Source organism: Coffea eugenioides, chromosome 2 (genome assembly GCF_003713205.1).
Source record: "Coffea eugenioides isolate CCC68of chromosome 2, Ceug_1.0, whole genome shotgun sequence".
NCBI lineage: Eukaryota > Viridiplantae > Streptophyta > Magnoliopsida > Gentianales > Rubiaceae > Coffea > Coffea eugenioides.
Window position 1 is genome coordinate 57,496,501 of NC_040036.1, and position 11,499 is coordinate 57,507,999.

Below are 11,499 nucleotides of genomic sequence, written 5' to 3' on the forward strand. Positions count from 1 at the left end.
ATATGCATTTTCACCCAAAATTTTGACTTTTTCCCCTAACATATTATTTCTCCATTATCTTCCCTATCACATGCTTGGCACATGAACACTTCACTCCAAAAGTGGCATAATGAGTAAAGGACATTTATTTTCCTCCAATGAGGGTATCTTTCCATTCATTAAATAGAGGGTAGAAAAACATTTTAAAGTGGATTCTATTACTGTCGACGAATCTCACATAATGTAAAAGGGACAAATTGCTAATTTTTATTACTGTAATGAGTGAAATGCAAGTTGAGATTATAGCATTCATTTTTGACACAATAATTTTTAATCACAATTATCACACCAATAATTGGACATCTTCTAAAGAGTATCCTACAAAGTCTTTATTATTGGTAAAGTATTAAAAGGACTAGGTTAGTTAGTGTTCTTTGCCTCTTTTTGATTACTAATTCTAGACTTGGTTACTAATCTATGAGTATTTTGGGGTGCAAATATCAATGTTTTTTCTTATTGATAAATTTTATTACTCAAATGGCTAGAAATTGAAGAAGGTTTCGATGAGGAGTCATAGCACATCAAACAATTTAGATCACCAGATGAATCTTTGCGCCTCCTTTTGTTAGATAAGGGTGAAGAATTATGACAAACACGCATAAAAATATGTTTGATTTTACTTGATATGCAAAGTGCCTAATGCTTCTTCCACTGCATTTACCTCGGTCTAATTCATTACTATTGCAAGTGTATATATATCCTAAAGTCAATCAACTTTCAGGGTTTAATATAAACTTAATGTGAGGCCCCAGTCCGTTCTACGTTGATATATTCATTAGCTGGGCGGTAACGTTTGGTTTTAAGAGTATTTCGAAAACCCTATGTAGGGATTAAGATTTAAAGCCCTACTATCCAATTATTCCATAATAAGTGCAAGTGAGCCTAGAAAGTAGGGTTTCACTCTTCGGTTTCAGCATTGGAGCAAAATTAGGGTTTTTGTGATTTTCGCCGGATGAAATTTTGGTACGGAAAAAGGATCAAATTTGGTGATTAAAAGTGACTTTTAAGTGAGAAATAATATGTAATTAGGAGCAATAAGATAAGATTAGTGAATAGGAAGTAAAAACCCTAGTACGTGTGTTTTAAGAAAAAAACGGCGCGAACCGGCGGGTCCCGCGCATTACCGATTGAACGCACCAATTGACCACCACTTACTTGCCATGCAAGTTTACCACTAATAGAGCAAAATATCTTCCCCCCCTCTTAGCTTCTTATTGGCCGAAAATTAGTGGTTCAAAATGCAACAAGAGAGAGAAAATTGTGTGGTTGTGATTCAACCAAGTGTTAACCAAACTTGTGGCTAGAATTAATTCTTATTTTTTCCAACCTTCTTATAAGACAAATGAAGCTTAATCTTCCTCATTCTTTTCTCTCTCTTGGCCGAAATTCTCTCCAAAGGAAGAAAGAAAAATCTCTCTCAATTCCTTGTCCTAATCTTGCTCAATCTCATAAACTAACCGGTTAATCTTGAATTCCTTCCATAAAACCTCATCATTTGGTATTAGTAAGTTGATTGGTGAAGTGTTTGTGGAAGCTAAGGTGACAAGCAACTCCCTCTCTCTTGTTTTACTAGGTGAGTAATGAATGAACTCTCTCCTTCACCTAATGAAGCTTAATTCATGCTTAGTGGTGTTAAGAGATGAAAAATTATGGTTTATATCTTGATTTGTGGATGATTTAGTGAAGTTTTATATTTATTGGGATTTTTCCTGTTTTAATATAAGCATGATTGTGTGGCTATATATGATGGTTGGAAATGGTATGTAATGATGCTAGATGGTGGAAAAAGTGGAAGATTGCAAGTGATTTCTGTTTTGAATGAAATCTGGAAAATTGGGGTTTCTTGGTTCTTCATTCTGTCCGAATATTTTGGTCCTAGATAGAGGCCGAATTGGCCTTGGCTTAAAACATGGAAGTTGTAGGAAATGACATTTTATAGGTGCCTGTAAAATTTCAGGTCAATCGGAGTAGCGTAGAGTGAGAAAAGTCGAAAATACCCTTGCTGTTCTGGTTTTGTCCGAATGTAAGAACTGCACTTGTAATTGGTGATTTTGGGATAGGATTACTTCAGAATTGGTTGTTCTAGTCTTCTGATGAAATGTAGACCTGTTTCTAAGCTTTCGTATGCCTTTGAAATTTCTGAATTTGGACTTAAGTAGGCTGAGTTATGCTGTTTGCACCAGGTTGCGGTTTGTTCACCTGTTTTACGATTCTGGTTTAGTATCTTACAGTTTTGACCTAGTTACACTCGAAACTGGGTTAAGTGGCCTTCTTCAACGTTGTAGCCTTTTAAGTGCTGAATCTACCTGTAAAATTGCAGGTCAAACGGATTAATTTATTCCGAGTTATAGACAAAACCCTCAGACCTGTTTTAGACGTCCGTTTGTGTACGTTTTGCATTTCAGTTTCTGCCGTGCATTTTTCCGTTCTAATTCCATACGATCTGGGTGTCGACTCCTTCATAATAAATTTAGATCTTGGTCTCAGCTTCGAAACGGTATAAAGTACGTCAAAAACCGAGTTCCATAGCTCCTGTTATGATCAAAACAATAACGCTCGTCAGAACTGCCTTGTATTTGGATAGTTCTGACGGGTACGTTGACACTCGATTTTCGTTCTGTTCTGAGTGGATTCAGGTCTTGGCCAAAACATCAAAGTTTTAGCCTTATGTCTCAGCTTTCGAACGCCTTTGGAATTTCTTGATTTTGATTTCTGAGCCGTGAGTTACGGCCTTGCAAACAGGGCATGTTTGGTAACTTGCCATGAAACAGCTGGCACTATTTCGTGCCTTTTTGACCTATACCTATTGAGATCTGGGTTGAGATGTCTTCATGAGAATTGTATCCCTTCCTCTTAGCTTCGAAACGGTATCTCGCTCACCTTGATCCGACACTCCTAGCCTAACTTTCGACCAAAACGGTTTAAGATGGCCGATTTGGCCGTCCCGTTTGCCGTTCCGCGCGCGCGCGTGTGCCCCTTTTTGCCGTTTTCGCACTTGCGCGTGCCAATTTTGCCGTTTTGCTTGTTTTACGTGTGTGAGTAGCTGTTTGTGATATATTGTGACACAATCTTCGATTTCAGACGGTGGTGAACTAGGCGGAGCCGGTGGGGCCCACTACTAGCCAACCAACGAAGTGATTTCCGCTTTTGCACTACTTTTGTATTTGGAGTAAGTATTCAGGCCGCTTTTGTATGTTAGTTGCTTATGTGTTTCGATATGTATGAAGAGGGTACTTAGACGAGGGTGTACTTTATCGCACTCGCTCTAAACCCTAATTTGCACACATATTTGTACATGGCTTATGTATATAAGCAATTTTGGAACTAAAACCCTTGAGCTGGTGGCTCAGGGTGACTTTTGAATAATTTTGTGAATTTTGTGAGTTTGAGGTTGAACTCAATACCTAGATGGACTATTCGAGCCGGTTAGGGCTTGGTCGAAGTCAGTCCAACTTGGTTTGAGGTCACCAAGTTTGTGAACCCGGTTCACTGCGTATGTGAACCAATTTTGTGACCCGAGCTTGTGACTCAAGCTCAAGTTTGTGATTTCGTTCGCCTGGGCAAGTTTGTGAGGTGACTGGCCAGTGAGGGTGATAAGGTGTTCGGTGGGTGTACAAGTGGAGTTCTACGGACCTTATGTATGGTCGACGGAGTGTCGACAGGAGGTCACGCATGGCAACGACTTGGCTTTGGAGCCACCTGTATCCTTATTATGTGATGTTACTTTTCTGCTTTTGCTTTACTCTTATTGAGTAACTGTGGTTACGTGACATTTACGCTTTTGCCCCTGTTTACTTACTAAGCATATAGCTTACCCCGTTCCTTTTGTTTTCCTTAGCAGGGGCCGACGCGGGGACTTATGGGCACTTACACTAGTATTGGTTTGTCATAGTTGGACAATTAGGATGTTTGTTTTTATTGTGGTGGTTTGTATAAGGACCCTCCTTAGGGTCTACCTTTTAGTTTTGGTTGTAATTATAAGGGTGTAATAGTTTGAGCAGGTACTTTTGGAGAATGTAATTATAACCTTTTTGGGATTTGTATATAGTATGTAAGGTACTCTTTTGGATTTTCTGGTTTTTATCGCTTTAAGGTTTGAGTCCTGGCGCGAGCTAGGCAGGCGGCCCGCCGATACCCTTGGGTTCGCCCTTGGGAGAAGTGGGGTCGTCACAGTTGGTATCAGAGCTTAGGCTTCAGATCTCTGTAGTGTATCCTAGGCTTGAAGTTTAGGATGCCGGACTGTGGGATTTGATTTGATATGAAAGTTAAGTAATTGAGGGATAAAATATATAGCTGCTTCGCGTGGTCTCTGCGCGGAGTGAGCCTGGACTAAGTGGTGAATAAATATGAAGGACTAAGTGCTCGTTCGAGCATAAGCTGTGAATTGCAAATGTTATGGGCCTTTAATCTTTTCCGTGGTATTTGAGGATCATAAATAGGTACGTCGGGTAGGAATTTCGATTGTAGATAGTTTACTCTTGGGACTGGCCAGCTCGAGATGTGAATTATCTTATTTCGGATTCTCGTGCCCGAGTACTCTAAAGTTGAGGCAGCGTTAAGTACTTGAAATTTCATTTTGGAAACATGAACAGGCTTTGTCTGACTAGAATGAGCACAAGAGGTCAATGGACGTCTAGTTTGGATAGAAAGTAACGTGATAGATCGGACGGGGTTATTTATTTGAGACTGGGACGATTTCACCTTTTCTTTTGACTCGCCCGTATATAGTTACTACATGATGTTAGTATGTGTGTGTGTGTACATGGTTATCTGTCCAATTTGATATGTATTTGTGTAATTGATTATCTGTCTCCTTAATATGGCGTGTTATGTGCGTATAAGTTTATTTGCGTATTTCATTTATTAAAGTACCCTTTGGAAGAAAAAAAAACATAGAGGGAAGACGTAGTCGCGGACATGGTCGTGGCCGTGGAGCCAAGCGGGGCCAAGAGTCAAGAAAAAGGGGAAACAACCACTGAACAAAACCAGGGACCGAGAGTGTCATTGGTATTTAGGAATTTATTATGACCCATTGTTTTGGCCAGCAGGCTACTATCGAAGGTCCAGCAACTCCGTGAGATGGCACATTGGGTCGAGATGTATAAGGAAATCGCAGTTCTTCGAGACGAAATAGAGGTCCAAAGGAGACTAGCCGCATACTGGGAAGGGCGATGGAAGCACGAGTATTCAGAAAAGATTGAGCTCTTGCACCAGAACTTGGAGCTAAAAAGGAAATACGAAGGGATTTCTGAGGAGGCCTTAACAATGGCACAAAACACTACTGCTATGGGGTTTCCAGAGGAAGCTCAAAGGACAGGAATTGCAAGGCCACAAGTAAATATCTTCCATGCAAAGAAAAGAGGTAAAAGGCCAGAACAGTGTAAGCGAGGTAGGCCAGTCGCTAAGAAGGGTCGTGGAGTAAGGGGTGTGAAAATTTTGGAGACACTTAAGGAGGATACTCCGGGAGGAAACCCAAGTGGAGAAGGACCACTGCATGATGTCTCACAAGAGGATCAGACCCCAATCGCTCTCTCATTTTGTGGCTACTGTAGAAAATCCAACCATATGGAGGTGGATTGCTGGAAAAAGGATGGAAGGTGTCTGCGTTGCGGGAGCACCGAGCATCGGATTGCTAATTGCCCTAGTTTATTGCGTGAAAAGAAAGGAACCCAGCAGCCAACCCAGACCGACCCTGGACCGTCAAATAGAGAAGGGACTGGAATGAAAAGCCTCGTTTCTTCTGAGGACGAAGAAGGTACAGGCCACTGGTTACTTTAGATTCGATAGGTTCCGTTCATAGAAAAATTTCGAGGACGAAATTGTTCTAAGTGGGGGAGATTGTGAGGCCCCAGTCCGTTCTACGTTGATATATTCATTAGCTGGGCGGTAACGTTTGGTTTTAGGAGTATTTCGAAAACCCTATGTAGGGATTAAGATTTAAAGCCCTACTATCCAATTATTCCATAATAAGTGCAAGTGAGCCTAGAAAGTAGGGTTTCACTCTTCGGTTTCAGCATTGGAGCAAAATTAGGGTTTTTGTGATTTTCGCCGGATGAAATTTTGGTACGGAAAAAGGATCAAATTTGGTGATTAAAAGTGACTTTTAAGTGAGAAATAATATGTAATTAGGAGCAATAAGATAAGATTAGTGAATAGGAAGTAAAAACCCTAGTACGTGTGTTTTAAGAAAAAACGGCGCGAACCGGCGGGTCCCGCGCATTACCGATTGAACGCACCAATTGACCACCACTTACTTGCCATGCAAGTTTACCACTAATAGAGCAAAATATCTTCCCCCCTCTTAGCTTCTTATTGGCCGAAAATTAGTGGTTCAAAATGCAACAAGAGAGAGAAAATTGTGTGGTTGTGATTCAACCAAGTGTTAACCAAACTTGTGGCTAGAATTAATTCTTATTTTTTCCAACCTTCTTATAAGACAAATGAAGCTTAATCTTCCTCATTCTTTTCTCTCTCTTGGCCGAAATTCTCTCCAAAGGAAGAAAGAAAAATCTCTCTCAATTCCTTGTCCTAATCTTGCTCAATCTCATAAACTAACCGGTTAATCTTGAATTCCTTCCATAAAACCTCTTCATTTGGTATTAGTAAGTTGATTGGTGAAGTGTTTGTGGAAGCTAAGGTGACAAGCAACTCCCTCTCTCTTGTTTTACTAGGTGAGTAATGAATGAACTCTCTCCTTCACCTAATGAAGCTTAATTCATGCTTAGTGGTGTTAAGAGATGAAAAATTATGGTTTATATCTTGATTTGTGGATGATTTAGTGAAGTTTTATATTTATTGGGATTTTTCCTGTTTTAATATAAGCATGATTGTGTGGCTATATATGATGGTTGGAAATGGTATGTAATGATGCTAGATGGTGGAAAAAGTGGAAGATTGCAAGTGATTTCTGTTTTGAATGAAATCTGGAAAATTGGGGTTTCTTGGTTCTTCATTCTGTCCGAATATTTTGGTCCTAGATAGAGGCCGAATTGGCCTTGGCTTAAAACATGAAAGTTGTAGGAAATGACATTTTATAGGTGCCTGTAAAATTTCAGGTCAATCGGAGTAGCGTAGAGTGAGAAAAGTCGAAAATACCCTTGCTGTTCTGGTTTTGTCCGAATGTAAGAACTGCACTTGTAATTGGTGATTTTGGATAGGATTACTTCAGAATTGGTTGTTCTAGTCTTCTGATGAAATGTAGCCCTGTTTCTAAGCTTTCGTATGCCTTTGAAATTTCTGAATTTGGACTTAAGTAGGCTGAGTTATGCTGTTTGCACCAGGTTGCGGTTTGTTCACCTGTTTTACGATTCTGGTTTAGTATCTTACAGTTTTGACCTAGTTACACTCGAAACTGGGTTAAGTGGCCTTCTTCAACGTTGTAGCCTTTTAAGTGCTGAATCTACCTGTAAAATTGCAGGTCAAACGGATTAATGTATTCCGAGTTATAGACAAAACCCTCAGACCTGTTTTAGACGTCCGTTTGTGTACGTTTTGCATTTCAGTTTCTGCCGTGCATTTTTCCGTTCTGATTCCATACGATCTGGGTGTCGACTCCTTCATAAGAAATTTAGATCTTGGTCTCAGCTTCGAAACGGTATAAATACGTCGAAAACCGAGTTCCGTAGCTCCTGTTATGATCAAAACAATAACGCTCGTCAGAACTGCCTTGTATTTGGACAGTTCTGACGGGTACGTTGACACTCGATTTTCGTTCTGTTCTGAGTGGATTCAGGTCTTGGCCAAAACATCAAAGTTTTAGCCTTATGTCTCAGCTTTCTAACGCCTTTGGAATTTCTTGATTTCGATTTCTGAGCCGTGAGTTACGGCCTTGCAAACAGGGCATGTTTGGTAACTTGCCATGAAACAGCTGGCACTATTTCGTGCCTTTTTGACCTATACCTATTGAGATCTGGGTTGAGATGTCTTCATGAGAATTGTAGCCCTTCCTCTTAGCTTCGAAACGGTATCTCGCTCACCTTGATCCGACACTCCTAGCCTAACTTTCGACCAAAACGGTTTAAGATGGCCGATTTGGCCGTCCCGTTTGCCGTTCCGCGCGCGCGCGTGTGCCCCTTTTTGCCGTTTTCGCACTTGCGCGTGCCAATTTTGCCGTTTTGCTTGTTTTACGTGTGTGAGTAGCTGTTTGTGATATATTGTGACACAATCTTCGATTTCAGACGGTGGTGAACTAGGCGGAGCCGGTGGGGCCCACTACTAGCCAACCAACGAAGTGATTTCCGCTTTTGTACTACTTTTGTATTTGGAGTAAGTATTCAGGCCGCTTTTGTATGTTAGTTGCTTATGTGTTTCGATATGTATGAAGAGGGTACTTAGACGAGGGTGTACTTTATCGCACTCGCTCTAAACCCTAATTTGCACACATATTTGTACATGGCTTATGTATATAAGCAATTTTGGAACTAAAACCCTTGAGCTGGTGGCTCAGGGTGACTTTTGAATAATTTTGTGAATTTTGTGAGTTTGAGGTTGAACTCAATACCTAGATGGACTATTCGAGCCGGTTAGGGCTTGGTCGAAGTCAGTCCAACTTGGTTTGAGGTCACCAAGTTTGTGAACCCGGTTCGCTGAGTATGTGAACCAATTTTGTGACCCGAGCTTGTGACTCAAGCTCAAGTTTGTGATTTCGTTCGCCTGGGCAAGTTTGTGAGGTGACTGGCCAGTGAGGGTGATAAGGTGTTCGGTGGGTGTACAAGTGGAGTTCTACGGACCTTATGTATGGTCGACGGAGTGTCGACAGGAGGTCACGCATGGCAACGACTTGGCTTTGGAGCCACCTGTATCCTTATTATGTGATGTTACTTTTCTGCTTTTGCTTTACTCTTATTGAGTAACTGTGGTTACGTGACATTTACGCTTTTGCCCCTGTTTACTTACTAAGCATATAGCTTACCCCGTTCCTTTTGTTTTCCTTAGCAGGGGCCGACGCGGGGACTTATGGGCACTTACACTAGTATTGGTTTGTCATAGTTGGACAATTAGGATGTTTGTTTTTATTGTGGTGGTTTGTATAAGGACCCTCCTTAGGGTCTACCTTTTAGTTTTGGTTGTAATTATAAGGGTGTAATAGTTTGAGCAGGTACTTTTGGAGAATGTAATTATAACCTTTTTGGGATTTGTATATAGTATGTAAGGTACTCTTTTGGATTTTCTGGTTTTTATCGCTTTAAGGTTTGAGTCCTGGCGCGAGCTAGGCAGGCGGCCCGCCGATACCCTTGGGTTCGCCCTTGGGAGAAGTGGGGTCGTCACAGTTGGTATCAGAGCTTAGGCTTCAGATCTCTGTAGTGTATCCTAGGCTTGAAGTTTAGGATGCCGGACTGTGGGATTTGATTTGATATGAAAGTTAAGTAATTGAGGGATAAAATATATAGCTGCTTCGCGTGGTCTCTGCGCGGAGTGAGCCTGGACTAAGTGGTGAATAAATATGAAGGACTAAGTGCTCGTTCGAGCATAAGCTGTGAATTGCAAATGTTATGGGCCTTTAATCTTTTCCGTGGTATTTGAGGATCATAAATAGGTACGTCGGGTAGGAATTTCGATTGTAGATAGTTTACTCTTGGGACTGGCCAGCTCAAGATGTGAATTATCTTATTTCGGATTCTCGTGCCCGAGTACTCTAAAGTTGAGGCAGCGTTAAGTACTTGAAATTTCATTTTGGAAACATGAACAGGCTTTGTCTGACTAGAATGAGCACAAGAGGTCAATGGACGTCTAGTTTGGATAGAAAGTAACGTGATAGATCGGACGGGGTTATTTATTTGAGACTGGGACGATTTCACCTTTTCTTTTGACTCGCCCGTATATAGTTACTACATGATGTTAGTATGTGTGTGTGTGTACATGGTTATCTGTCCAATTTGATATGTATTTGTGTAATTGATTATCTGTCTCCTTAATATGGCGTGTTATGTGCGTATAAGTTTATTTGCGTATTTCATTTATTAAAGTACCCTTTGGAAGAAAAAAAAAACATAGAGGGAAGACGTAGTCGCGGACATGGTCGTGGCCGTGGAGCCAAGCGGGGCCAAGAGTCAAGAAAAAGGGGAAACAACCACTGAACAAAACCAGGGACCGAGAGTGTCATTGGTATTTAGGAATTTATTATGACTCATTGTTTTGGCCAGCAGGCTACTATCGAAGGTCCAGCAACTCCGTGAGATGGCACATTGGGTCGAGATGTATAAGGAAATCGCAGTTCTTCGAGACGAAATAGAGGTCCAAAGGAGACTAGCCGCATACTGGGAAGGGCGATGGAAGCACGAGTATTCAGAAAAGATTGAGCTCTTGCACCAGAACTTGGAGCTAAAAAGGAAATACGAAGGGATTTCTGAGGAGGCCTTAACAATGGCACAAAACACTACTGCTATGGGGTTTCCAGAGGAAGCTCAAAGGACAGGAATTGCAAGGCCACAAGTAAATATCTTCCATGCAAAGAAAAGAGGTAAAAGGCCAGAACAGTGTAAGCGAGGTAGGCCAGTCGCTAAGAAGGGTCGTGGAGTAAGGGGTGTGAAAATTTTGGAGACACTTAAGGAGGATACTCCGGGAGGAAACCCAAGTGGAGAAGGACCACTGCATGATGTCTCACAAGAGGATCAGACCCCAATCGCTCTCTCATTTTGTGGCTACTGTAGAAAATCCAACCATATGGAGGTGGATTGCTGGAAAAAGGATGGAAGGTGTCTGCGTTGCGGGAGCACCGAGCATCGGATTGCTAATTGCCCTAGTTTATTGCGTGAAAAGAAAGGAACCCAGCAGCCAACCCAGACCGACCCTGGACCGTCAAATAGAGAAGGGACTGGAATGAAAAGCCTCGTTTCTTCTGAGGACGAAGAAGGTACAGGCCACTGGTTACTGTTCTTCATAGATTGTGAGGCCCCAGTCCGTTCTACGTTGATATATTCATTAGCTGGGCGGTAACGTTTGGTTTTAGGAGTATTTCGAAAACCCTATGTAGGGATTAAGATTTAAAGCCCTACTATCCAATTATTCCATAATAAGTGCAAGTGAGCCTAGAAAGTAGGGTTTCACTCTTCGGTTTCAGCATTGGAGCAAAATTAGGGTTTTTGTGATTTTCGCCGGATGAAATTTTGGTACGGAAAAAGGATCAAATTTGGTGATTAAAAGTGACTTTTAAGTGAGAAATAATATGTAATTAGGAGCAATAAGATAAGATTAGTGAATAGGAAGTAAAAACCCTAGTACGTGTGTTTTAAGAAAAAACGGCGCGAACCGGCGGGTCCCGCGCATTACCGATTGAACGCACCAATTGACCACCACTTACTTGCCATGCAAGTTTACCATTAATAGAGCAAAATATTTTCCCCCCTCTTAGCTTCTTATTGGCCGAAAATTAGTGGTTCAAAATGCAACAAGGGAGAGAAAATTGTGTGGTTGTGATTCAACCAAGTGTTAACCAAACTTGTGGCTAGAATTAATTCTTAT